At 46.3% G+C, this 26,859-nt stretch overlaps 1 protein-coding gene across 1 annotated transcript in view; it reads left to right on the top strand.

The window, feature by feature from the left end:
* The first annotated feature begins 4,353 nt into the window (after positions 1-4,353).
* Positions 4,354-26,859, top strand: part of LOC149371485 (uncharacterized) — a 56,534-nt gene continuing 34,028 nt past the window's right edge. Inside the window, exon 1 of the mRNA XM_089565719.1 lies at positions 4,354-4,521. The gene's annotated coding sequence lies outside the window, so the exon portion shown is untranslated. The remainder of the gene's footprint in view (positions 4,522-26,859) is intronic.

Below are 26,859 nucleotides of genomic sequence, written 5' to 3'. Positions count from 1 at the left end.
TTAAAAGAGAGATCATTATTTCCCAAGAGCGCGAGTTTTTTTTTTTTTTACTTGCGATCTCTAAAACTCCAGAAGTACATTCTAGTGTTTGTTTGCTTGTCTGCTTAGAACTACCTACTTTCTGCTTGTGGCGTAGTTAAAGCACCGGATTATTCTACAGTTTTTTTTTAGTTTTTAGGACGATTAAATGTACTTGCCCTTTAAACTACGGCGATATATGACACCGAGATCTCTGCGTCATCAAACTCTGCATCCTGAAGCACCATTATATTTGGTCTTGTAAGAGCGTCTAGCAAAAGTAAGAGGTAAAAGAGTAGCAAAGTGGCGTCTCGTTTCAGTGAGATTAATGAGAATGGGTAACTGGAGTGCGGCAAATCCGGAGAAGCACCAAAATTCAGCCGTCGTCCTACTTATGACGAAATATGAAGCTTTTAATAACCGTTAGTCTTCATTTGGAGAAACGCAAGAAGGCAGATCCTACGTGCACACAGAATACAGAGACAAACCTTTATTGATATATTGTTGGAGAAACCTGCCATCTCGAGAGCTGAATCTCCAAACTCAGTCAAAAAAAAAAAGTTTCAGCCCGCTTTGGCATGTCTTCGTATGGAATATTATGCTTCACGAGACTCGCACTGAAGGTCTTCATTCAGAACTGCTTATTTTTTATGGGCTCCTTCTGAATAACTTACACAGAACTCTCTGCATGCTGCCAACAATTCAAAAATTGCGCCATTTTTTTGTTATCGCACATGTCGTCAATTACCGACCCACAAAAGCATGCGTGTCGTTATGCACGTCTAGACTACTTTGAGAGTAAGGTCTAGCAACTGGTATCGGTTATTTACTTATGCTTTTAATGAATATGTGCAAAGCTTCACAGAAGGCAAAAAAAAAAAACAAATTCTCGAAAGCTGATTTTCAAAGAAGGCTTATGGGAAGCCTTTCAAAGCAGAAAATAGAAAGACATAAAGGAAAAGCTGACAGCTAAATAAGTAAGTGGCGGTCGAATATACTGTAGTGGGCGAAGGGAAAGAAAGGAATAAAAGGGGAACAAATGAAAGAAAACGAACACCGCAAATCGCGGGAAACAGAAGAGCATGGCATGTCCCCCAGTACCGCATGCTGGGGCGGCGCAGTGCATGGCAGTCCTACAGGGCTGACAGTCGCTGATACGATTGTCCTAGAATCCGGTTTTCCGCAAGCCGGTGTTTGTCTGCGCGGCCAAGCGTAGAGCACGACGCTTAAATTCCTAACTAAAAGGTGGTAGAAGACAGAAATGAACTACATTGCTTCAACAATATCATATGCTTCACAAGGAGGCCTGGTGGCCACACTATAGAAAAGTAAATATTTGTCTGCGAGCGCAGCGCCCTCCCACAGGCGAGAGAGTAAGGCTTCATCGCGGCCTGATTGGTCTAACGGAAAGCGCAGCTGAGAATCAGGGATAAGGAGGTGCAACGGCTGAATTTTTAACTTGTGTTAGAACTTGTGAGGGTTAACTCTTGTGAGCGTTAACTTATGAGCGTCCATCCCTTCATTAGACCAGCTTGAATGCGTGCGAATTCTTGTGGGCATTGGGCGTAGTTGTCCAAGCGGTGCTTTCCAGTAATGTCCATCAACACTCAACCACAGTCGTCATAATCGCCATCAGCATCATCGGCATTATTCTGCTTCACTCTGCTTTCTTCTCTCATTACTCTGCTTTGTTTTACTCTGCTTCACATTGCTTTCTTTCTCAATGTTGCTACTCCTAGCGTAATCTCTCGGATCGCGTGCTTGCTATTTACACCATGATAATTGAAATTCGCATTGTGGCAGCGGTGCAACTGGGTGAAAATTCAAAATTTCGATAGCCATCGACTCAAAGTGAATTGAGGCTGGCCTTCTAGCAAGCAAGCGATGTACAAACTTTAACAGAAAACTTTTGCTACCCAACAGAACAATAGACCATTAGTTTTAATGATAAATAACAGTATCTTTCAATATTCCACCGCTCCCTCACAATTAAAATTTATGTCCAAGACTCGTGCACTTCATGCAGCTGGTCGTGTTAACGGAGCGATGTGCGTAAAAATTGCATTGAGCGTCATCGCGCGCAGCGCACTTAACAAAATTGTGAAGCCACCCATTTCATTCTTGAAAACCGTGTACCAGCTTTCTTCCTAGCATCAGCGGTCAACAACTTCAGGAACTTCACCCGCGGCTGACGCATGCCCAAAATGTGGATGAAGCACTTTGACAAAAGTGTAAAATGCCGAACCGATGCGGCCATAGAGCGTGATACGACAAAAAATTAATTTCCTAAACATTTTACTCAGCCAGACTGCAGGCAGCCCTGACGGAATTCAGTTCCCTGCATTGTTTGAGATGCTCATCAAATCTTTCAAGACCACACAGTTATAGGTGGTATACATTTTACAAATTCTTTTAGCTATCTTGTCAAGTAGGAATAAATAAAAAGTATTTGGAAATATGGCAATTCTTTCTCACTAACGTCCCGCATAGAATTCTAAATAAATGGTATCAACAGGACTAATGGCTAAAAAAAAACTACACCTTTAATGCGGCCGTGCGCCAGTGGAGTGCGGATGCAAGAGCCCCTTTTCTAAAGCTGATCGAAGGACAAGCTCTCGAGGGCCCGAGCTCCTTAGGATTGCAGGGCTGTTTATCGGAGCGAGACACGTCCAAAATCGTGCCTTTTCAAACTCACGTCACCTATACTCCGGCTATCGACGGTGCTGATAAGTATGGTCCAAACTTGTCACACCAACCAAAAGAATGTCGCACCAAAAAAATTAAAAATATATATATTTCTATCAGCAGGATGCGCCTGTATGTTGCGGACTTGTTCATATTTTTCCTTAGAGTAAGAAGTCGATTGTGGTACGTGGCGCGCATTAAATGTTTACCCTTTCGTTTGATATTCATGTCAATGTTGTGAGACAAGCATTTGCATTATTTTCGGACTTCCTGCGGTATTAGAGCAAGACTTGTTTGGTACTATGCGGGCAATTTTTTTATGTCTACGGTATAAAGTCGTGTGGATCTTTTATTTAGTGAATGTATAGTAATTGGCTTGCAGTCATTCGATAAGTCCTCTAAACAACTTGCTTCGAATAAGTAATGTTTTGGTTACCACCCTCGCACCCCATGCTGGCTGCGTATAATGAATTTGATGCCTAAATTTTACTCTTAAGCGTAACACTGCTTGCTTGCAGCGAGGCTCGAGCTCAGAGAATATATATAAAAATGTTGCATGCGTTCGGCGGATCTCTTCAAGCTGTTATTGCAACTGGTTATGGGAGAGAGTACGGATATGATACCAGTCATACCTAGAAGCTTCGTCCTCCGTGTGTGATATAAATCCGAGATTGCAATATATTTTTTCCCGTGGTCCCGACATACATCATTAAATAGATGTCTTGGAAATCGACGTTTTAAGATCTGCTGAAGAGATAAAATGAAGAGTGCAGTTTAGTGTGGTTGTTAAGTTACAGTGGCCACCTAGCGTCAGGTTAGCAGACAGAAAGAAGAATATTGTTTCGGAGGACAGTACCTTTTTTCTAAGATTAGTAAATCGTAGCTCTATTTACAGAACCGTGCAGAGTAGCACAGAAGCATTTTATGAATTGGATTTTGCAAATTTTGGGATCGAGAATTAAATTCGACGTGCGCTTAAGACAGCAGCATTTGATCGTCGCCTACGCTCTCAGCTGAACTAACTCTGGAAAAAAAAATTGATGACAAATTTGAAAAAGTTCAATAGAGGCAAATATTTAATATCAGACTTTTGCTCATTTCATAATGAGCGTGGAGTCCTCAAAGGGGTAAGAATAAAAAAAAAGTAACGTATTATTAGCAAAAGCAGATGTGCCTTGATGTCGGCGTTCTAAAATTCCTCGGCCTATTAACGGCAACAAGGGTGTGTCACGCAACGAAGGTGTTTTTTAGGTTCTGTACGTAGGTGCTATAAACGAAGATGCGCTTCGCTCGTTTGCAGCACTTCACACCTCCCCCCTCTTCCTTATAACTCTCTGTATCCCTTTTCCCTACTTTGACCTAGTCGTTCCCTTTCGAAGCCCCATCGCTGCCCCTGGGGCGCCGTCTTACCGGAGTCTCGGCAGATGGCAGCAGGCATCAGGCTCAGCCTTCATTCGGCTTCCGATTGGTGGCTCAGCTGCCGGGCAGCCCAGTTTGGTCTGAAAACTCCCGCACCCCCTCTCTTCCCCCCGTCCCCAATCGAGCGCCTCCTAACGCTCCCTTTTCTCCTTTCTCTTTCTTCTCGTGATCCTCCCCTTTTCCCGCGCATCCTTCGGCGTTGCCTCGTTGGCGAGATGCTGGGGAGCGCCAGTCAGCCGCCGACACGCTTGCATCCCGGATCTGCGGCCTTGCACTCTGCGCTGTCGCGGGACACCGCGCTGGTGGCCGTGCGGAGTTTGAAAGCATCGCCTCTTTCTTTCTTCTCGCTTCCTCTTTGCGATCTGTGGTTGCTTCCAAGGGAACCGTGTCGTCAGCAAGGTAAGCGCCGGTTGTCTTCAACATTACTTTAATGATACAGAAAGCACCGAGTAGTGGTTTAACATGAGCCGAAGAACATAACGGGATTGTATTGACAACGTATATTAGCCGTCGCGGTGGCTCAGTGCTTATGGTGCTCGGCTGCTGACCCGAATGACGCGGGTTCGATCCCAGGCGTGGCGTTTAAATGTCTATGGAGGCTAAATGCTAGAGGTCCGTGTACTGCACGATGCCAGTGCACGTTGAAGAATCCCAGGTAGTCGAAGTTATCTAGAGCTCTCTACTTCGGCGCCCCTCATAACCTGAGACACTTTAGAACGTGAAACCCTATAAACCCAACTAAACCAATCACAATATCTATTGAGTGATTTCATAGAATTCTGTTCTGTTCGCACGTTTGTCAAGTCCGCCAGCATCACCGTATTTTTTCTTCAAGAACGGCGTCAAATTTTGTTGCAGTACAGGAAAAAAAAAGTGCGAGTTACTACTTTTCTTGCAGGAGCGAACGCGGGGTGTCAGTTCCTCTTCCTAAGTAAACAAGATGATGCAACTGCAAATAAAGTGCTCATAGTCTCATAATGCGAGGTATAATGAGCTAGAGGAAATGTTCATTTAACAGAAATTTATCTAGTTTGCAGGTACTGGGCTAAGTGTGGCTTAAAATTTGAGTTCTAAAAGTGCATTCAGGTTGTGTCTGTTTTTCAGTGATCTCAATATTGTATGTCCTGAATGAGCTTTTTATCACAGGTCCTGTTTCAATTTATTTGCTTTTTGATGTTTTCCTCGTCATGATCCTAACACATAGTTCCACTCGATGGCGCATACCGGTCAAGCGAGTCCATGCGATATCATTGGGCTAAAATTGAAGCTCTTTTAACTTCTAAAAAAGTACCGTTCCACATGTTTTAACTCAGAGTGTGTGTTCAGAAAACTCCAATAAACGCAGTTCTGCATGGAATATGAAGAACGAAACAGATTCGTTGAGTTACCTGCTATTGATGCGTGTTAAACACTATTGGAATGACTCACTGAGAACGGAAATTTATTCGCCAGGTTTAATTGACTCGTGGTGCAAAAATAGAAGAAAGCTTTCATTTGGATGACTAAAAAGATTTCCCGAGGACAACTAGTTTGCCGATTCGTGTGCTAATTCGTGCGGCTAATGCAGAAATTAGTCTTAATTAGCCAAAGGACAACCAACAGTGAAGGCAGAGCAGCCCGCCGCTGAGAAACAACTTATTGGGATTTAGCCTGGTGCAGCAAAGACGGGCTTTTTGTCCGATTAGGACAGTGAACCGGCGGCACGTATTGTTATTAGTGGCCGTGACAGGCTATTTGTGGTGAGCGTGCGAGTTGCATTAGCTAATGGGGACAGGGCAGAACAAGAACCGCAGACCCTCTCTCCCTGCCTCTTTGCGTACGCTGTACAGCCATGGCCTGGATAACGTCTTATAGCCTAGCAATTTCCTTCGTCTTTCCGCAGAACACGATTCGCCCATTCCTGCGCAGTTTGTAAAACTCTTGGGTGTGTGTCACTTCGGCCTCATTCTAGCTGTGTAGTGGATGCGTATTGTTTGGCCTTGTGCTCTCCCACAATGGATGCTCTGAAAGAGGATAGAGATTTAAGAAAATAACTACTCGACCCCTAATAAGTGTAAAGGAGAATCTAACTGTCAAACGCGAATATGAATCTTTGAGATATGAATTGTTATTGCTGTGGCACCAGTTGAAAACTCCTTAAGCCAGTGTGCCTTTAAGGATTTCTTTTTGAGTGATTGATGATTAATTATCAAATGTGTGAAATCTTTTCTTTTCTTGCTCGGAACTCCTCAACTTCAACTACAAAATGCCTTAAACCATGCATTCCCCGAATCAAATTTATCGCTTATTATACCGGGTGTTTCAGCGAACACTTTCAAAAATATTTAGGCTTTTTGGGGTAAAAGTGTTGGTTTCACGGCATAGTATTACCAGTGCTGGAGTACACCAGAAAACCAGTGAATCGTATTAAGTAGTAAGCTGGTTAACTGTTTTTAATAATTGACTTTTTAACCATTCGATTTAGGCGCTAGTTGCAAATAGATATTTGCAGCCGATCGTTAGTAAGAGCCATATCAGTTTTTAGAATTTCGAAAGCGCGATTATCCTTGGCGCTGTGGCTGGACGAATTTTGGGTGCATCGCGCGAAAAATACATGCGCTTTTGAAAGCATGCAGAAAAAGCAACCCCTACAGTGCACGTAATTACTTTCATGTATTTATAACTGGCGAGTGCACTTAACGAGGTAACGCGGAAATTTAGGAGATACGAGAGAGGGGGTATAGACAGGGTTCCCTTAACCAGCAAGGTAGCAGCTGAAGAAAGAACGTTATAAAAGATGAGTTAACCCTACATGCACGCGCCGAGGAACGGGAGAAACAAAGGCGCGGTAAGCTTACCACCGTGTTATGAAGGGATTACAAAGATTACAACTCAGCGCTAAGGAACGTCGCGGGAAGAGTATAATGGGTGCTCACACCCAGCAATTCTGGACAAAAGCATTTTGGAACGAGAAAGAGTTTATGGGCCCAGGTTTTTTATAGATGGTAATATTTCACTATAATAATCAATACACCCGCAGATCTCTATTCGGCACCCTTGCTTCTTACCACGGGTTTTTTTGGCAGTCTTAAGGGCTCGACGCGAGGCATGGAAACACTGTGCGAGAAGATTTTGCTACATATCGAAGGAATGAACTATTACCTTCAATGTGTTTATACCAGTACCTTGCACTTTTTCATTATTCGAAATTTTGGTCAAAGAATGTTGCACATGAAACCTCTAAACCTAGCAGCATTAGCTTTAGCGACATTTTTTTATTCTCTGTGCCATGCTTCTTGAACATTTCCACGGAAACTCCCGCAGAAAGGAACGCCCGTCTGTTAAAATAGAGATTCCAGCAAGTGAACCTTTCAGAGCGTCAACTAGGACAGAAGCGGCAGCGTTCAGAACACACAACCTCACTTTTGTGGAATCTTTGTTATTCATTCACTGGTCGAGCGGGCGCAATTGAAGCAAAACAAAATGCGTCGCTTTAAGAACATTCTGCTCAACACAAGCGCCAGCAGTGACAACCTTCGTACCACCAAAACTGATGAATGACACATAGCGTATGAGCTCCTAAACGTCTTCGCTTCGGCAGAATTTGCCTTGTTGTACACGTTTAATGCAGCGAACTATTTCGAACCACCGTCCCTGCAAAGGAGACAGACAGCTTCCTCCTCTGCACAAAACGTCACATACGCCTCTGTCATGCCAGCGGCCCCGCCTCAAATATACACACAAAAAATAAAAGCAGTGTAGCAAAGCAGTGACTCCTCCGCTTAGGAATTGTGACACATCCGACAGAAAAAGTTCAGCAGGACAGGGTACGTGCGTGGTGTGGTGGAAGACACTACGTTGCAAGGCTTTGGAAGGAGAGCTGGGGGGAAGGGGGGGGGGGGGGGGAGGTAGTGACGCCATCATCATCCGGGCGGAAAGATACCGACGACGAGACAGTGCGCACCGTTACGCGACGCCAGTGTCCAGGCGCGCGCTTGTGTCTTGGGCGAGCTGCCGCCATACGGGTGTCGCTCGGACCAGGAGTTCCCGCCAGAGAAACTGATCCGTCAACATAAATAACCCCTCAAGGAAGCTCGTTTTCTGCGCAGCGTAGGCTAGACGGCCCGTAGTGCGGTAGCCGTTCTTTCCACGCCAACCCATAGCCACGCCCCGGGCGCATAGACGGGAGGTCGGCGAAGCTTTTCGGACGCTGGACCCTGCGACGAAGGGGAAACGGGGCGTGCTCTGCTGTGTGTCTTCTGGGATGCCCCGAGGCAGATAGCGCCCGCAGCGCCGTCTAGCGAGCACCAGCACTCACTTTGCTTGCAGGGTTGAAGCAGTCTTCCGGCTCCCACTTTTCTTTCTTCTCCGCTAAAGAGAGAGGCCCTTTTATTGCGCCGTTGCTTGGATCCTCTCCGTGCGCAGCCTGACGGCTTTTGTGAACCGCTGCTCTTTTGTCCGCGGCCTCGTTGCCCGAGGCTCTCGAGCCAAGTTTTTCTTGTCTTTTTTTTTCTGAGCCCCCCTTGACTTCTTTCTCTCCAATTAATTTTGCCGTTTTTCATTGCTCTGATTGTGAGTGAGCACAGGAATCGAGAAATAAAATTTGTTGTTAGCGCTGGCTTTCTTCGTCTCTGATCTTAGCTGCCCGCGGGTTCTTTTTCCTCCTATAATAAACGCTTTGTTGATCACCGTTGTCTGGAGCGGCTCCTTTTCAATAACCATTTTCATCAATCTTCTGTTCCAGAATGGCACACACAAGGGAAGTTGAACGCAACTGAGTTGTGCGGTAGTGTCCTGCTATTGCTTAAGAATAAATAACGAAGCGTTGTTAAGTTACTTGACACTACCCTTAATATTGTTAAATTTAAATTATTAACTGGTGTATTGCAAAGCCCAGCTCCTAATTTCAAACAAGGGTACGGGCCTATATTTTGCATCATTAATTGGCAATCAATGATGCAAAATATAGGCCCGTACCCTAGTTTGAAATTAGGAGCTGGGCTTTGCAATACACCCGCCTTGAAAAAATACCTCAACCAGAGATGAAAACGGGCGATGTGGGACTTTCATAGCTCTAATTTTAGGCTCGGTAGCATAGCTCTTTGACTGTCAATCTAGCTGTCATCAACCAAACAGCTAGTGACTGATCTTTCCTCGGCAGTGGTGCCAACGTGCCTAAAACTATCTTTTATTCTTCCTGAATGGAATAGAGGAAAAATCTAAGAAAGATGAGGTCACAGGCCTAAAAAGTGCAACTATGTTTCACAAACTGAACACTTCGACAATGCGCCCTACATCAGGAAGAGTTTCACCTTTTGTTGATAGGTATCTTGGGTGAGAATGTCGACACTTTTTTATAACAAAACCAATTCTAAACAAAAGTGCAAGCAATAGTTACTAAACGTCGCATGGTACTTCAAGGTAGAAAATGTAACGTACAAAGACCATGGCCAATCGAAAGAATTAAAAACAAAGCAAAACCGCGCACGAAAACCAAAGATCAACTTTTCACAATATATAGCCGGAAACAAAAAAAAAGCTTTATTAGTCTAACTCTGAAATTCACAGCAAAGGAGCATTTATGAGCGCTAATTGAGCGAAAACGTTATTCCACAAGAATTGGCTAGAGAAAAGAAAAAGGGAAATTGATTTTTTTTTTAAGAGCGATACTAAGAGAATCAAAAGCAAAAGGACAGCGCCCGGATTTCACAAGAAGAGAATCCTGGACAAAGCGGGAACATTCTTAGATAGTTCATTTTCCGCTGCTTTCTGAAGGCCTACAGCGGTCTCCTGCCACGCTCCCAAAATTGTGGAAGAGCCTGTGACAAGTTCTTGGCGCTGAGCTGTCAGCGCAGGAGGCAGGCTTCACGGCGGATTCATTAGGCAATTAGCCGCCTGCGCACACTTTCCGAAACGTCTTGCGGGAACGCCATGTTCCAACGCTCGCCTGTCGACGAGCTCGGCGTTCTGGGCCGCTGTCAATTTAATTACGCGCCGCTGACGCGAGGAAAACCTACGCTTTAGCCCAGCTTTTCTGGGAATCTGTTGAAAGGTCACGTTCGACCGGATGGCAGCAGCTGAAGCTTTACGCAGAGCAAATATTTTTGTCTTGTGTTTAGAGCGAAGAAAGCGCTTCGTAAGAATGCTTTTGACGCAATCAGCCGCGTATCTGATTGCGCACAGTTCTGATAAAGTTACTTTAAGCTGATGCACAATTTCGAGCGTTTTTGTATCGCGTGGAAAGCTTTGTGCGTGACTTCATCACTCCAGTATAGTGCTTTGTCTCGGTTACCTAGAAATAGGACGGCGGGCACATTTAATACCTCTGCACCACAGGGACAGTTTAGAGCGTTTAGTGTCTCGGCCCTCAAGAGCCTCCTTTATAAAGCCGTTCCTTGAGGCTAAGATTGGTTTCCATTCGCATTATGTAAAAATTTGGCATGGTAACACTCAACATCCTTTCAGGGAGAAGTCAACAATGGTATTGCAGCGAAGGCACGATAAATTATTTGAAGAATAAGGAAACTTAATTCGACAGGTGCGGAGATGAGAAAACGGAGCGCCCTATTCTGCTCTAAGTGGAATAACATTTCTCTTAGCCGGTATGAAGAGGTATTTCTTGTCTATGTAGAAACTGAACAAGTAATCGCTGCCGGCATACACATGTCGCATCTCGTAATTGTTACCAGTCAATTAGTAAACTTAGCTTCATGACTACATTTACTTGTAACCGTGTGCTTACATGCAGGTTACATTGAGCGATGTATTTTTCTGAACGATTCCTTTATTAAGCACATCCAGCGGATACTGCATGCGTCACAGTCGGTAAAAACTTTTTATCGATGCAGTGACGAAGCAATTCGAATTTCCTAGTGATAAGTACACACAATGTTCATAAAACAAAGACTGCACTTTTTGACTACGACCTATAGTGCCATGCGGGGCAAACTGTGCTTTGGTCACTGCTTAGCTGGCCCTCAAAATCACGCCCACTTAGGATGACAGAGTGCCATTGGTCCTAATGAGCACTGAAGCTTGAGCAGTTGTTTTTTTCTCTGTTGAAGAAGGGTGAAACGACATTGTAATCTCAACTAAGTTATGCCGTACCATCTTTCTCAAAATATATAGCCCAAGGAGTTCGCTTCCAAGCCGTGTAGCGGAGCTTTTACGCGCATTTGACGGTCCCAAGCTTGGGAGGTTCCGCCATCAGAGGTCGGGGTCCCAGAGTATGCAAGTGCAGCCGCTGTGCAGGGTTCAGAAGCAGACCCCTTGGGCTGTACAGGTTCGACAAAGACTGTAAATTCAATGCACGCATGCGAGCGCACACATACAATCACGCGCGCAGAAAAAGCCCTGTCGATATTTTTATTAAACGGATAACAAAACACATTCGATGGCAATAAAGTACAATTTAACGAGAGCTTTTACAATAGAAAGGAAGCGTAGCTTCAGTCATGTTTCTTCAGCTAGCGCCATTTAATCACTCTCAACTCAGACATGCGCCGAGAGAGAACCTTAAAGGTCTCGAAAAAGTCATATTGATCACGCGAGCACAATCTAAAGCGTGCGCGAATGCATTCGGTCGTCCAGCACAGCACTCAGCAAAATGTGGTCATTCACTGTTTCTTTAAAAGCCATCGCTTTGCGATAACTTGAAGTACTCGCTATTAACTGCGTTTTTCTTCTTTTAGCATCATTCGCTTTACGCTTGGGCGAATTCTTTAAGGCACCCTGGCACACAGAGGCACGCTATAAAACACGCAATATATAAAAATCCTCGATGTTAAGGATGGCATAATTGCGTTGTCGATTTTAACCCTTCGCTGGAAATCCATTAAGCAACGCTGAAGCAGAGCAGCTAGTCATATTTTTGTGCCTTTGGTCGTTTTCGATCGATCGGTTTTCTTTACCTACACAAAATTTACCGTGTTCCGAGATAGCGGCTGCACGTTTTTCAACGCATGCAGTTGCGCAGAATCTCTGAGGGCTTTAGCTAATATCCAATACAAATGAAGTGAAATAGCTAAATTATACACATTGATGTAAACGCCACTTGTATTTGCAAGGGTTGCACAGAAAAAAGGGGGTTAATAACACTGAAATCATAGTCATGATGCCGCACGTGCCGCTGTGGTTCACGGCTTACGTGCCTATATGCCTTATTTGATATTGTAATTTAACCAACCGTCATACATACAGCCATCATTCTACCGCCAAATTACAAAGAGAAAATGCCTGACAGTTTAGCTTTGCTGAGCACGAAAAGTTGCGCGAAAGCACTTTTTTTTTTTGCAGGCGGGCAACAACCGCCACGTACATGAAAGCGCGATTGAAGTGTCCACTGACCGACAGTTATGCGCACCTTCAACCTTTTCTTCGCCAGTTACAACTTGCCCAATGTTCGCCGGTGACCTATGCTCCAGTGCCGTGCTTCTGCAGCAATGTTTTCCGCGACAACGCGTATTGCTCTAGTGCAGTGTTTCTGCCACCCCATTGTCCACGCCGACTCATCTAGCATCCATTTCTCGGCACTACCAGCACACAGCTCAAATCGTGAATATTAATTTGATAGCAGTATTAGTTGGTAAAGAAGGGGATGGGAACATACACATTGTAGCCCGAGGACATCATCATCATCATCATCCCCTGATGACATCCCTGTCGCTGTCCAGCCACTACATGCATAATCAGCATTTCACCGTGGGTTCACTTATGGGCCCGGCGAAACCCGTAGTTTGCCGAAGAGCATCGTCAGAAAACAGAGTAAACAATTAGGATAGTCTGAGACTAAATCAGAAGTTGGAGCGGACCCATAAGCTCCTCCTTAAAGAGCAACTGCAGCACTTTTTTGAGAATTTCGCGATATTCAAGGATTCAAATCTATATAGGCTGCAGGTAAAGCATGCCAAGTGTTTTTGCACTAGCATTTAAAATAGTGACGTAATCGACGATTGAATTTTGCTCTTCTCCTCAATGCACCGTTGAAGGGCAGGAAAACTCAGCGTGACGTCACGGAAGGTATGATTTCAAATTACCGCTGTCGTCAGCCACACCCTGCCCTGACTCATTAGACACTGCCAAACAGCTCTCGGCAGGGTTTTCCTTCAGTGATGTTGATTTTTTTTTCCCTTCAAAGCAGGCGTTTGTGCGTTGGAAATGTAGCGATACCTTAGATGACGTCATCATGCGCCCCCCACGTGGCGCTGTGCGCTGCGGGGAAGCTTGAAGGGCGTCCGGATTTTATTCAGCGATTACTTCACTATTTCAAGGGCCAGCCGAAAAAGACTTCGCATGCTTTACCTGCAAGTTTCACACATTCGACCCTCTTAAGCTCGTTGATTTCTGAAACCTATGCAGTTTCCCTTTAAGGGTATGACGTGATAGCGTTAAAGGATTATTTTCCATATAGGCGGAAATGGTTACTTTCCAACTAAACATTCATGGATCCCTGCGAGTCCTCATACAACACCTGGACCAGCGGTGCAGTGGTTAAGCGATGCGCCACTGCCGTGCGATGGCAGGTGCTCTTATCGATGGGGATTATGTGAGCCACGTTTCTCCTCCCGAGCAACTTCTCGCGACCAAACATTAATTTGCTGCTTCTGTAGTACCAAGACTTCATTTACAGCGGCTTCACGCAGGCGACGCAATAATTTTCCTGAAGTGGCAATGGTACTGTTGTCGCAATGAAAAGCACGTTTTTTTTTTTATATACTGGAGTATAACTTTAAAAGTTCAATGCTGTGACCAAGCGCCCTTTACAATGCGCCAGCGTGAAAGCTCTCTATCAAACTACTAGTTCTTCTTTAATCCGGAAATGAAATATTCGAGCCTTATTTATTAGTGCCGTGAAGACTCCCATGGGGATGGGGGCGAAGGACTTGGCTCCACTTTTATATAGCGCTGTTCACGTTTACAGACGCAGAAATTGAGTAGGCCTTGTCATCTGACAAGGTGTATGTTTTAAGGAAGATACTTTTGGTTGGTTTTATGGGGTTAAATGCACCAAAGCGACTCAGGCTACGAAAGACGCCGTTGTCAAAGGCTGTGGATAATTTCGACCGCATGGGGATCTTTAACGTACGCTGACATCGCACAGGACATGGGCGTCTAGCATTGCTCCCCTATCGAAATGCGACCGCCGTGGCAGAGATTGAACATTTAAGGAAGAACTAGCAGAACACTTAAGTTTATCATCATTCACGGGGAGAATCATCATTTGTGGGGAAAAAAATACAAAATCGCTTAAGGAAAATGTAAGTAAGGTTCTTTTAGCTAGAATAGCATTTCGTTCCGCCGCATTCCAAATTAAGAAGAACTGAGTTTTGGAAATTTACCTTCTTGAATGTGTTAGTTCCTTTTGTTGACTCAAAAACAATAAAGCAAAACATTGGGCAAGACAAAGAATTTCTCTCTGGTTCCTTCAAGACTGAAACAGAGAGAAATTTTGAGATTCAGCGGAAAAGATTGGGCAAAAAAAAATTCACCATAGCGGGCGTTTCAGTGCACTGACAACGTTATCAGGAAGAGAAGTGAGGAAGCGGCATCAACAACGCATGAACAACGTCTACATTATCCGCACACGTTGGAGCACGAAGGCAATATCGGAACAAAATGAACTGTGTAGTGCTTTCTCTTTTTTTTCTTTAAGTGAAGGGTAGAACTAAAGGAGCAGTTTTTGTGCAGAAGGGAACATGTTTTCTTTTTTTTTTGGAATAGGGGTTGTTTAATGATGTTATCGGTTGAAATTGTTCAGCAGAAAGAAACCGGCACTGTGGTAGGTTGTATGCAGCCAGGCATACAGCTCTGCAGCAGGCAGATAACATTTTAACGGAAGTTGTACTTGAATAAGATGCGTTTATATTGTGAAAGGAAACATGTTCGACGTACAATGGCTTTTTACTATTGGTGTTGGCTCTAATGGTCTGGCCATTTCCGAGATTGTATTGACTTGCATGAATGCTGTTATTTACAGATTCGAGGGTCGGTGCAATAAATGTAGATTTGATTATTCTGCAGAAGTTGAGAAAAGCTCGATGTTTTATTTTAAGGTATGCCCAAATGGCAGCCCGTATCACAATATAGTGTTAGAGCTTAGGCAACGCGCCTATGATCATGCTTCTCAGTATAAATGATGCATCGCTGTCACAAAATTCGGCGCATTTCGGCGAAATTCGGCGCCGGCGCGAGCCCAACGGGAGAGAGAGAAAGCCCCGCCGAGCGCGTGCCTCTCTCTCCACCGCCATGGCGTGCGCCGAAGGAATGAGTCATCCACGCCGAATCCTCTGGAACAGACGAGTCGGTTCTACAGCTGACGGGGGGAAAGGGCGTAGCCTTGCGTGCACTAAGACACGTCCCCTCGCCCGTCGGCGTCGGCGCCACTCAAGAACACGCTCGAAACTTCGAGATGCGACCCGCGACCTCTGACCAATGGGAACGCGCGACCGGTGAGAAGAGGAAAGGGAGACAGCACTGCCAATGCAGCGTGTATGTGCGCGCCTACTCGGGCGCGAACAACAAACAGACGGGAGAGCGAGCCTATAAAGAAGGACGTTGACCGCTATCAGTCAGTCCGGACCGCCGTTTAAGCTTCATCGAAGCGCGCCCGTTCGACTCCCGGGAAAACACCACTCGGCCAGCATCGGACCAACGAGGCAACGGTCGCCAGTCTGCGGGACGGCATCGTCGTGGAACTCTGGTCGTCGGACTGCCGCAGTGCCCGGTGAACAAATTGTGTTTTGTTTGTTTACCTCTCTCTCGTGTTAGTGCACTTTAGGTGCAATATTGCCTCTGTATTGTATTCTCTCTCGAATTTGACATTGCACGAGTTGCATTGTTTCGTTAACCACTTTGTATGTGTCTGTACTAATGACTGTGAAATCCTCTGTATCGTCTCTTTGCTGTATAAACTTTGTTTTGTTTTGTAAACCTCTGGCTCCGACCCATTCTCTGGCTTGCGACCAGCGAAAGCTGGGCACCGAACGCCCAAAAACCTCTTGTCATTTGGTAGCTGGTCTCCGCTGAGTTTGCCACGCTGAGTCGAGGGCATCTCCTTTGAGTCCGAGACTGCTACCCCCACACGCTCTAAGGGTGTCTGGGAGCTTCCCACTAAAAGTGCGCGAAGTCTGGGTGACAATATATTCTGGCGTCCGCGACAGGACGTTTGGTGTTTGCAAGCACAGAGAACGGAGAAAGAGTCGGAAGGAATTTACGAATCGTAAACGAGTGTTAGCAGCAGAGCGATATTCTGAGGTGCCGCGCCGAAGCGGTTAGTGATGTTCACCGTGTAGAGGTATTCATTGCCTTGAATGTAGAGTTCGGTCTCCAAATATGAGCTTTAAGGAGCTAAAGGAGCTAGTAGAGGCCGGTCTCCAGATGGGGATGACCGGAGCCGAACTGCGAGAATGGGTGGACCAGGAAAGAGACAGAGCTGAGAAAGAAAGAGAGAGAGCTCGAGAAGAGAGCGAAAGAGAAAGAGAATGGCAAAGGAGAGAGGAAGAGAAAGAGAGAGAATGGCAGAAGAGACAAGAAGCGGCGGAGAAGCTCTGTTTGGAACGAGAGAGAGAATGGCAGAAACAAGAAGAAAGACAGCGCGCTAGAGAAGCCGCTGAGAAAGAGAGGCAAAAGAAACGAGAAGAAGAACAGAGAGAATGTAAAAAGAGAGAGGAAGAGGCCGAAAGGGCTTTTGAAAGAGAGATGGCAATCATTCAGAGGAAGATTGCTGAAATTCGGCGTTTGAGGAACGTCAGGAATCCAGTGGAGCCTAACCCCGGAGAGGCCGGGTGGAAGACTAACGAGTCTAATTTGTTGACAACCACGGAAGAGGTTGTAACTAGCTCCACTAGTGAGAGTGAGGTTGTGGAACAGCCTGTTCCTGCAACTAAAACCACAGAGAGTGAAGAACAGACCGGAGTGTCGCTTGCTCAGGTAGTTGAAAGTATAGCTACTGCTGAGGTAGTAGGCACTGAGGAGAAGGCCAACCTGACGCTACAGTCAGAGTGCACCCTAGAGCAGCCGCCTGAGGACGATGAAGCAGTTCGGTTCTCTATGGAGGAGTCCCAGTGCAACACCTCTGAGTCCGGCAGTGATGACCACGAGAAAGAGTGGTTAAATGGCACTGAGAGCGAAAGCTTAGACGTTGTAATAACTAAAGACAGCGCACTCAGTGAAGACCCGGAAACCGTTCCGAGCGAACCCTCGAGCAGCGAGGAGGGCTTTCCCGAAGAGGAAGGCGAGGAAATTTGTGCATCTGAGGAAGGAGAGCAAATGGTTGCCTCTGAGGAAGGAGAATGTGCCGTAGAAGTAAAGGAACAGACTAGAGAAAAGTCTGCTTACGACTACACCGAAAGTAACCAACTGACGGAAGGAATTGAGCAAGCAGAATTGAAAAGTGAGGAGAATGATTCTCCAATGACTCCTGAGTCGAGCTCTGAGCATTGTGCTCGAAGAGTATGCAAAAAGAAGAAAAGGAAGAAGGACTTGGAAGAAGAAAGTGCAGTCCTCGAAGAACAAAAGAGAGCTGAACCAGTGGCTGCATCGCGAGAGAACAACTCGGATGACGCCATTGACAGTGAACCGGGCTTGACCCGAAGGAGAATTTGGAAGAAGGAAAAGAGAAAGAGAAGCGTATCGAACACCACCAATACAGGTGGAATTGAACACGACGGGCCTCGCAGAAAGCTGAGGAAGAGAATGGACAGGAAGAGATCCATGCTAAAGACAGCTGCGACGGATGCGAGCGAGCTGCGCGAGCACCGCAGCAAGGTCAGAAAGAAGTTCAGAGGAACGAGCCCAGCGTTCAGTAAGGACTCCTTGTGGAGGCGTAAAAGCAAACAGAAGAGCGCGCGCCGAGGAGAACACGAGGAGCGGAACCGTCATGAGCGAACCGGCGTAAAATTTGTTCGCAACAGACGCGCTAGACGCAGGAAAAGAGGAAGGGCTCGAAGTCTGGGCGCAAAACCAGACATGAGTACGAGTAGGAAACGAAGCCAAAACCGCGTAAAGAAGAGAAACCGCTTTAGAGGCAGAAAAAAGAACAGAGCCCGCGACAGGAAGGGCCAGAGTCGCGTACGAAAGAGGACCACGAGTGAGGCCGAAAGCCTGAAGAAAGCAATCGTGTTCCGAGCCCCCTGTGTAGGCCAAAATTGGAAGTATAGGCGAAAGTGTGCCTTGTATTTGCGTGCTCCATGTTTGTAGCTTTGTGTTAACGTACTGCCCAATCGCGGCAGGTTTTATGTACATTGTGAACATTGCATTGAGTACGTATGTGGAAACATCATTATATTGGTGTATATATTCTCACATATATTTTGTGAGCGCATGCATGTGCGCGCGAATTCTACCGCCGAACTGCGGCGTGTTTTGGAGTGCAATCTGTCTATTGTACTGTGCTATGTATGAGAAAGCATCAAGGTATTGATGTACGTATTTTGGCATTCGCCACTGACTTTGTGAGCGCATGCATGGGCGCGCGAATTTTGTGTTTAGTGAATATTGTTACACAATATTCTTAAAGGAAGGGGCAGTGTCACAAAATTCGGCGCATTTCGGCGAAATTCGGCGCCGGCGCGAGCCCAACGGGAGAGAGAGAAAGCCCCGCCGAGCGCGTGCCTCTCTCTCCACCGCCATGGCGTGCGCCGAAGGAATGAGTCATCCACGCCGAATCCTCTGGAACAGACGAGTCGGTTCTACAGCTGACGGGGGGAAAGGGCGTAGCCTTGCGTGCACTAAGACACGTCCCCTCGCCCGTCGGCGTCGGCGCCACTCAAGAACACGCTCGAAACTTCGAGATGCGACCCGCGACCTCTGACCAATGGGGACGCGCGACCGGTGAGAAGAGGAAAGGGAGACAGCACTGCCAATGCAGCGTGTATGTGCGCGCCTACTCGGGCGCGAACAACAAACAGACGGGAGAGCGAGCCTATAAAGAAGGACGTTGACCGCTATCAGTCAGTCCGGACCGCCGTTTAAGCTTCATCGAAGCGCGCCCGTTCGACTCCCGGGAAAACACCACTCGGCCAGCATCGGACCAACGAGGCAACGGTCGCCAGTCTGCGGGACGGCATCGTCGTGGAACTCTGGTCGTCGGACTGCCGCAGTGCCCGGTGAACAAATTGTGTTTTGTTTGTTTACCTCTCTCTCTTGTGTTAGTGCACTTTAGGTGCAATATTGCCTCTGTATTGTATTCTCTCTCGAATTTGACATTGCACGAGTTGCATTGTTTCGTTAACCACTTTGTATGTGTCTGTACTAATGACTGTGAAATCCTCTGTATCGTCTCTTTGCTGTATAAACTTTGTTTTGTTTTGTAAACCTCTGGCTCCGACCCATTCTCTGGCTTGCGACCAGCGAAAGCTGGGCACCGAACGCCCAAAAACCTCTTGTCATTTGGTAGCTGGTCTCCGCTGAGTTTGCCACGCTGAGTCGAGGGCATCTCCTTTGAGTCCGAGACTGCTACCCCCACACGCTCTAAGGGTGTCTGGGAGCTTCCCACTAAAAGTGCGCGAAGTCTGGGTGACAATCGCCCTTTTTATTACAGCGCATTAACTTTGGATTGTCAGGCGCAAAGAAGAATAACAACAAAGAAAAGCTTGTGCGTACAAGCGTGAATTTACTGCGTAGAATAAAAACCAAGAAGTTTCGGCCATTGAGACGTTCCCTTGGTGTTAGATACAAGACGAATCTTTATACATTAGAATATTTTCACTGAAAGCGACACATGAAAGTAATGTGGAAGAACAGAAGCGCCTGTTTGCATATCTTTTGTACATTGCATGCCCGTAAACTCCTTTCACAACTCGCTATGGTCTATAGTAGAGGGCGCTACCGAATAGCATAGGGCGGTGAAAGTCATTCGCGCCCGAGGGTGCCATGTCTTTTTCGCATTTCCAGACTCATTCTCGCTTCCAGGCATTTTCCTTTTTTTGTGCCATCTTTCTTCCGGTGTCCATTCGTCGGTTTCTGGCTCCGAGTTTCTCTGAAAGGCATTCTGCAACTCCTCATGAGTTGCCGGAGAGGGAATTATTCATGAAGCTGAGGCGGGCGCCGCATGCGTTTTCACGGATGCGGTCCAGCCCAGCTTTAAGATTCGCCGAGTCGGCGGCGACAACGCTACGCGACGTCGCCCCGAGATGCCACCACGCACATTACATACTAACGCACATAACGTCGTCCGCTTCAGCTCACCACGGCTCAAGAAATAGGCTCGAGACTTTATGTGCGGCATTTCCCGTCGGGTCAGCCAGCGTCAGCGGCAGTCAGGCTAAGTTTATCGCATAGTAGGCTTTTCGGTGTGTCGTGCTAATACCGCTAGTCATTAATGAAGACCAGTCCCCAAGGGAACATAGATTTCACCGAGGAGCGTTACAAGTACCAAGCCGTATTTTGCCTCGCTAGAACTGTGCAGTGTGGTGGAGCCCAAGTTGCGTCTACAGCGCTGTACTTCGTTATCACTCTTGATTAAAATTGCTTTCGGGCTCTAAGCCTAACGACGGACCCGCCAGATATACCGGCAGTCAGTCGCTCAGAAATAAGCGAGTGGTTACTGGCATTCACACAAGCGCAGCCAAACGGCTTCTCAAGACTCTCTGGTCTCGGAAAAGCTGTTCTCTGCGCTCCAATCATGTCGACAGCGCGGCTCCGAACTTCGCAGCGCGGCGACGCCAGTGACGTCAGTCAGTACCGCACGAAGGCACCTCCCCGGTTCGGTTTTGCGGTTTCGGTTTCGAGTTTTGCGTTTTTTGCTGTTCAAAAATTATTTTCGGGTTGCTTTTGAAAACCTTACATCGTACACATTGCAGGAGGTTCTTAGGAACACACAAAACAGCCATTAACTTAAAATGGCTGAAAAATCGCCAGAGTTCCCCTTTAATGTTTCGATGTGTGCGAACACTACGATGAATATGCTGCCTCATGACCTGACGTCCAACGGCTCTAGACCGCAGCGCGCTGCATAGTATTAATCTAAACGGTGATGTCCCCACCGAGCGCTATGATTTGTGTAGCTCGCACTCTATACCAAGCGCTGGCGGAGATCACTGGAAAACGACACCTGCGTGGACTGGAGCCTAAATCATCATCGGAGACACGGCTGCGTGATGACCACTTGCAAATGGAGAGGCACGTGCCTTCCAGCCGTCGTGCTCCAGTACTCCGCTAATGGCTTTCGGCCGCCTGAAAGGGAACACCAGCTGGTCTCTATGCAGCAGCCGGCCGGAGCCTGGCTCATCTCTCGATGCCCGCATATTTACCGGCGTCGAGACGCTGGGGAGAAAAAAACTGCGTATAGACCCTCGAGGCTGAGGTCTCCTCTCGCATGCGTGGTCAGGTATATTGCGAGCCACATCATCCTAGTCCGGTGGGCGCCGCTACTTACTATTATGAATGCTGTTATGAAGTTGCATTTCCACACTTAAATGTGCACGCGAATGTGTGCGTTTTGTGCGGAGGTTATATGCCCATAAGCGTAAGCATCCCTCACTCTCAAACGCTCTTCCGGCAACGGCTCTGACGAGTCCTTGAGGATGGTTGCGGAATCAACATCATAGCGGTTCCCGGCAGGTGGACCTTTAAATGCACGCAGTTATAAACTCTGATTACGCTGAGATTACAATTAAAAGTTCGGAAAGCTCGTTTACAGAAAAAGAAGAAAAAGAAGAAATAAAAGTAATGAAATCTCTACTATACTGTGACTGTTTTTTGGTAGTCAATATATGACTGAGCACACTCGACTAACACGAAAACGTCAAGCGAAAATTGAATCGATAGAGTACTTTTGTGTTGTCTCCATGGGAAGGATCGGAGTTTGAGGTTATGCACAGCCCTTTACCATCTTCGCTTTGTATATTTTTCTAAGATTCACCAGAACGGCAGAAATCTTTTTTTTTTTTTACCACTGCCAAGTTTGTGCACATACCATTCCGTTTTTAACGGCTAATTAATTCCTAATGCCTACTCAGCGTTCATCCCTGTCAGCTTGTTTAGAGGACGGCCGGGATTTCCAAATGTGGCTAACCTCACAATCCTCCCAACATTTCTTAGCTCTACGATATCCTAGTTTAGATCTGACAGCTTTTCGAATAGCCCAGTTTTACTAAATTGACTTGATGCTTGACGGTTAATCATAGATGAATCCTTCATTCGCCATGATGTATAACTGCTTACTTAGAAATTGAGAAGTTGGGGCTCATCCATGTTTTACTAGTGCCATGGTGATAAGCCCCAAAAAACAGAAACACACAGCGTACCGACCAGAGTCGGAGTAAAGCACTTGTCATCCGAAGCAAAAATCATCAAAATATTCGACACACAACTGATCCAAATGAAAGGGGACCTCCTCTTAAGGCAACGTGATATTGAACTGCAACGCGAGAAAAATGGGAATACTTAGTGTTGGTGTCCTGTTGACAATTTCTGCAACAAACGCATAATCGCTTAACGACGGCGTATGACTCCCATCAAGTCCTAGACAAATGTGCCCATAAGTTATCAATTTATCACCACTAGCCAGTCTATTACTCACGTAACGTTTGAATATTTGTAGAACTAATAACAGGATTTATTAGACCAATGGCGCCTTTAGAGATGTTTTAATACCTCCGGCAATACATAAGCAAGGACTGAAAATTGTGCTCCCTATTTCTTCGGTAGATTTTTATCAGTCTGCCTTCAGCAAATAATGGTCGCGTAGCCTATCTGTTGATTGAATAAAGCTGAGATCCTTTGGTTCTTCACTAAAATTTAGAACTAAATGTATGCACCCCTCCTATATGTGCAGCTTTCTTTCATCTCGAATTTAAATAAAGCGGCATTATTTGGGTGATTTCCGAACAGGCAGTTATGCCTTTATAATGCGACCGGGCAATCCCTGGGCGCTGGTTACGTGAATAAGAAAGAATGGTGAACTGGCTAGAGTAAATCATAGATCATTAGGCTAAATTCGCACATAGATCATAACCCATATAGTTCGCACATGACGAAGCTTATTTCTGCGTCTTCAAACACGGAATGCCACACGTCTAAATTCACCCGATGTTATTCCAAATCAGATATACTAATTCAGAATTTTATGTTTGGAAAGCGCTGCCAAATTCAAGCTAGGTTCGAACCCGAAGGGACATCCAGACGTCGGAAATATGTGTGGAAGATGGCGGAGGAGCTTTTCTCGAATATAACGAAGGATTTAGCAGGATGAGATAAATTGAGGAACCAACTAAGCTAACGCTGAGAAAACTCAAATAGGTGCATTGTGAAAGTTTCGTTGCGCATAAAGGGAAGCACAGAGGCGAACAAATAAAGACAGCGCTACCTCAGGAAACGATACCACCTAAAAACGCACAACCTTCACCATCGCATTCAAGATTAACCGCGGGACGTGCAGCACAGGCGAGTCGACCGGTGTCAGAAGCGGTCAAAGAACGAGACAAGGAAGGAAGCAAAGCACCCAAGTGCAGCGGAGTCGACGGCAGGCCTAGGATCACGTCGTCTCTTCGCCACTTTCGTTCGTGCGCTCCCCGCGGACAAAAGGCGGGGATGACGGCCGCCTTATACGGTATCGCTGCCATCGCTGTCCCGTTGCCTAAGGCGGCTGTCTTTGTCAGCGGAGGAGTGAGAGCATGGAAAGGAGATGGAAGCAGGGCAGCGAGGGGTTGCGAATGTTGCACCGCCTCTCTACAAGATGAGAAGGGTAGCGGTGACGGATGTCTCTTCTCGGAGAATAATACAGCGATTGGAGAGGGCTTCTCGGCTCTTCAGTATTAGTCCGGAAAGGTGTGTGTGTGTGTGTCTAGGGGGGGGGGGGGGGGGAGGGGGTTAATGAAAGGCGATAATGAAATACGAGGAGCAAAGTACGCCGAATAAGTAACAGAAAATACGGCCAATCAAAAGACAAGTAGAATAGGCTCGAAGAAATGAAAGAATGTAGAAGTCTGGAGGCAGAAGCGAAGTAAAAGGTGCTCCTCACTCTAGGCAAGCCTCATTCCGCATGCCGCACCGGGGCACTAAGTGAGCCGCTGCACCCGCGTTTCGAGCCGCAGCCTATGTGAGGAGCGGTAAAGAATGAGGTGATGCCAGGCGGACGCCAGCACCCTTTCTTTTCCTCTTTGACGGGCTTTGCGGACTAGGAGCTCCACAGTAGCCACGGCTCTACCTCCGGGAGTTGCGACAACCCTGCGCCGCCGCTCTCTCTCTTTCCTGTCTACTCCGCGGCTCACCTCCTCTTTCACACTTGCTCCGCTTTCTTTATATTCCCTTTTGTTTGCGACAGTGAGTCCTTTATTGTACTTCCCTTGCCGGCCTTAAAGCGGAAGCTGGAAATCAGAATTACAATGGCGCTTAGATCCATCGGTGCACCCAACCCCTTTCTTTCCGCCTTTCGCCGAGTCGCCTTTGAATTACTCTTCTAGAGAGATGGATAGGAAAGAAAAAAAACTAACGTGTTTATGTTTCAGACGTCTCTTGAGTCAGACAAGAATCCTAAACGTAGTTTGCAAAAAAAAAAAACTGCTCAAGGCGCAAAGCAGAAACATAAGCGAAAAATTCGGAGCGGAAAAAAGGGCCTCAGTCGAAAACAGTCCGAGCAAGTAACGAGAGACGGTGAGTGAAGCCGCTACGAACGTGACCGCTCGGGATCATTAAAGCAGCAACAGAGACGGCGGTGTTTCGGCGGCTTCCTGGGCACGTTCGAAACGCTGACTCGGTGAGAAAGCCACTTCAGCAGTTTCTCTCGCTGGTTTTATAGAGACGTGTTTTCTCCTCATCCGTGCCTTGCGTTCCGGTTTCTTGCGAAGCATCACTCGTCGGCTTTTGATGCTTCTAACTCACTCCACGGCATGAGCTTTCGGCGCCAGAGCAAAGACTTCATTTTAGCTGTCGTTAGAGAGGGAGCAGAAGAAAAGCTGAGCAGTTTGCCAGGTTCGGAGCTTGACCGAAATGACAGAACATGCCATGCGGTTTAAATGACGTCCAGAGTTGTCCCGCTTGTAAATTGCATCGAGTTTTATCGGGAATGAGATCGGACGTTGAAGTGATGCTTAGCTTTTTCAGGCTTCGTTGTATATTTTGGCTTCTTTTTAAATCCAACGAAGTGAAACGGTTTTTACAAGTTTCAGACTGTGTCTATATCGGGGATATACACACCAGACACACAGAAGTGGAAAATTTGGCATAAATTCGCCCAGCACCACAGTATTCTAATTCACAAGCTACTAGTTCAATAACTTTACAGGTTATACTAAGGAAGCCCATACAAGCTGAAACAGTGCTGCCAACTTCCACCGCCGCTTCTCCCCAAATTTGCAAAAAAAGTATCTCTAGATTTCCCTAGATAGCAAAAATAGTGTTCAATTGTGAAAAAATGTATATTTATGCGTAGTTCAGTAGCAAGTTTTATCATGCAGCTACTCTGTTACCAGACGTTGGTAAGCAAATTAGCTGTAAATTTGAAATGAAGGATCTGAAATGAAGAACTTCTAAATGAAGCTACAAGATAAACCGTAGCGCTCTTTGGAAATTGTAAATTAAACGCTCTATATAGTGTATGTTTTTTTTCTTCACTGTACGCAAGATATTAGTAAACATGCATCAGCATGTGGAATTAACTGAATTTATTTTCTCATGTTGAGTCGGTTTAGACTTCAGCCGAAGGATACCACGTACAAAAGGCCTGGAGGTCGCTTGAGGAGTGAACAGAAACTGCGACATAAAAGCTGCTTGTTCATTTGCTGCGATTTCTCTAGAGGGTGCATGACGTAACAGTTTGATTGGTTTAGTTTATTGGGGTTTAACGCCCCAAAGCGACTCAGGCTATGAGGAATACCGTAGTAAAGGGATCCAGAAAATTCGACCCCCTAGAGTTCTTTGACGTGCACACGCATCGCACAGCGCACGGGCCTCTATAATTTCTCCTCCATCGAAATCTGACCGCCGAGGGAGGGATCGAAGCCCCGTCTTTCGGGTCAGCAGTCGAGCGCCATAACCACCGAGCCAACGCGGCGAGTGAACTGGTAATTGTTCCCCTAGTTAGACCAACTAAGATTTCCAACCCGGTGCTCCCTTATCAAAGAAATGGCACCATTGTTCTTTCCTAATTATCAAAATAAACATGCAGATATGCTTACTAAATAGGAATTTCACGTCATGCAGCGAACTCCCAATACAGCGTGAGAAAGGGGCGTGCGTGTTGAGGGAAGGCGGTGGGGCCAGATCATAGCAGCTGGTGCCACAGGCCACGTCAGGGACCATACACGCCCGACTACGTTCGTGTAAAGGCTGATTCATATGCATTCAAGCGACTGAAAATTTAGCAGCGCAGCCCGGTGGAAATTGTTTTAATTGTAGGAACATCACCGCTCTGACTGCTGGAGCCGCCGCGATGGCTCTAAAAAGCTTTCGCGCTGCAGCAACAAAGCGTTTTCACTTGCATGTGAAACAGGCTTTACTCGAGCGCGCGGCATTGTTGTGGGGGCCTCCGTCAGTTGTAGAGAAAAAATAACGAAAAGCTCTTACTGTCTTCCAAATTTGAGAGATAGAGAAAAAAACTCTCCGAGCAAATGACATTTCCCTTGATTATACAAAAAAAATCCTTTTTTCCCTAAACTACATCCAAATTCCCTAGATCTAGGGGAAAATCCCTAGGGTTAGCAGCACTGAGCTGAAAGCACATTGTCAATGGGGATAGAAGAAGGGCTGCGTGTTCAATGTGCAATAAGCCAAATGATCAAGCTTCGTGGATGAATTGCGCAGTCTGATTGACCTGTTCAG

The sequence above is a fragment of the Amblyomma mixtum genome, chromosome 1, assembly GCF_055824585.1.
Source record: "Amblyomma mixtum isolate Tamu chromosome 1, ASM5582458v1, whole genome shotgun sequence".
In the NCBI taxonomy this organism is placed as follows: Eukaryota; Metazoa; Arthropoda; class Arachnida; order Ixodida; family Ixodidae; genus Amblyomma; species Amblyomma mixtum.
This window is presented reverse-complemented; position numbering and strand designations above follow the sequence as displayed.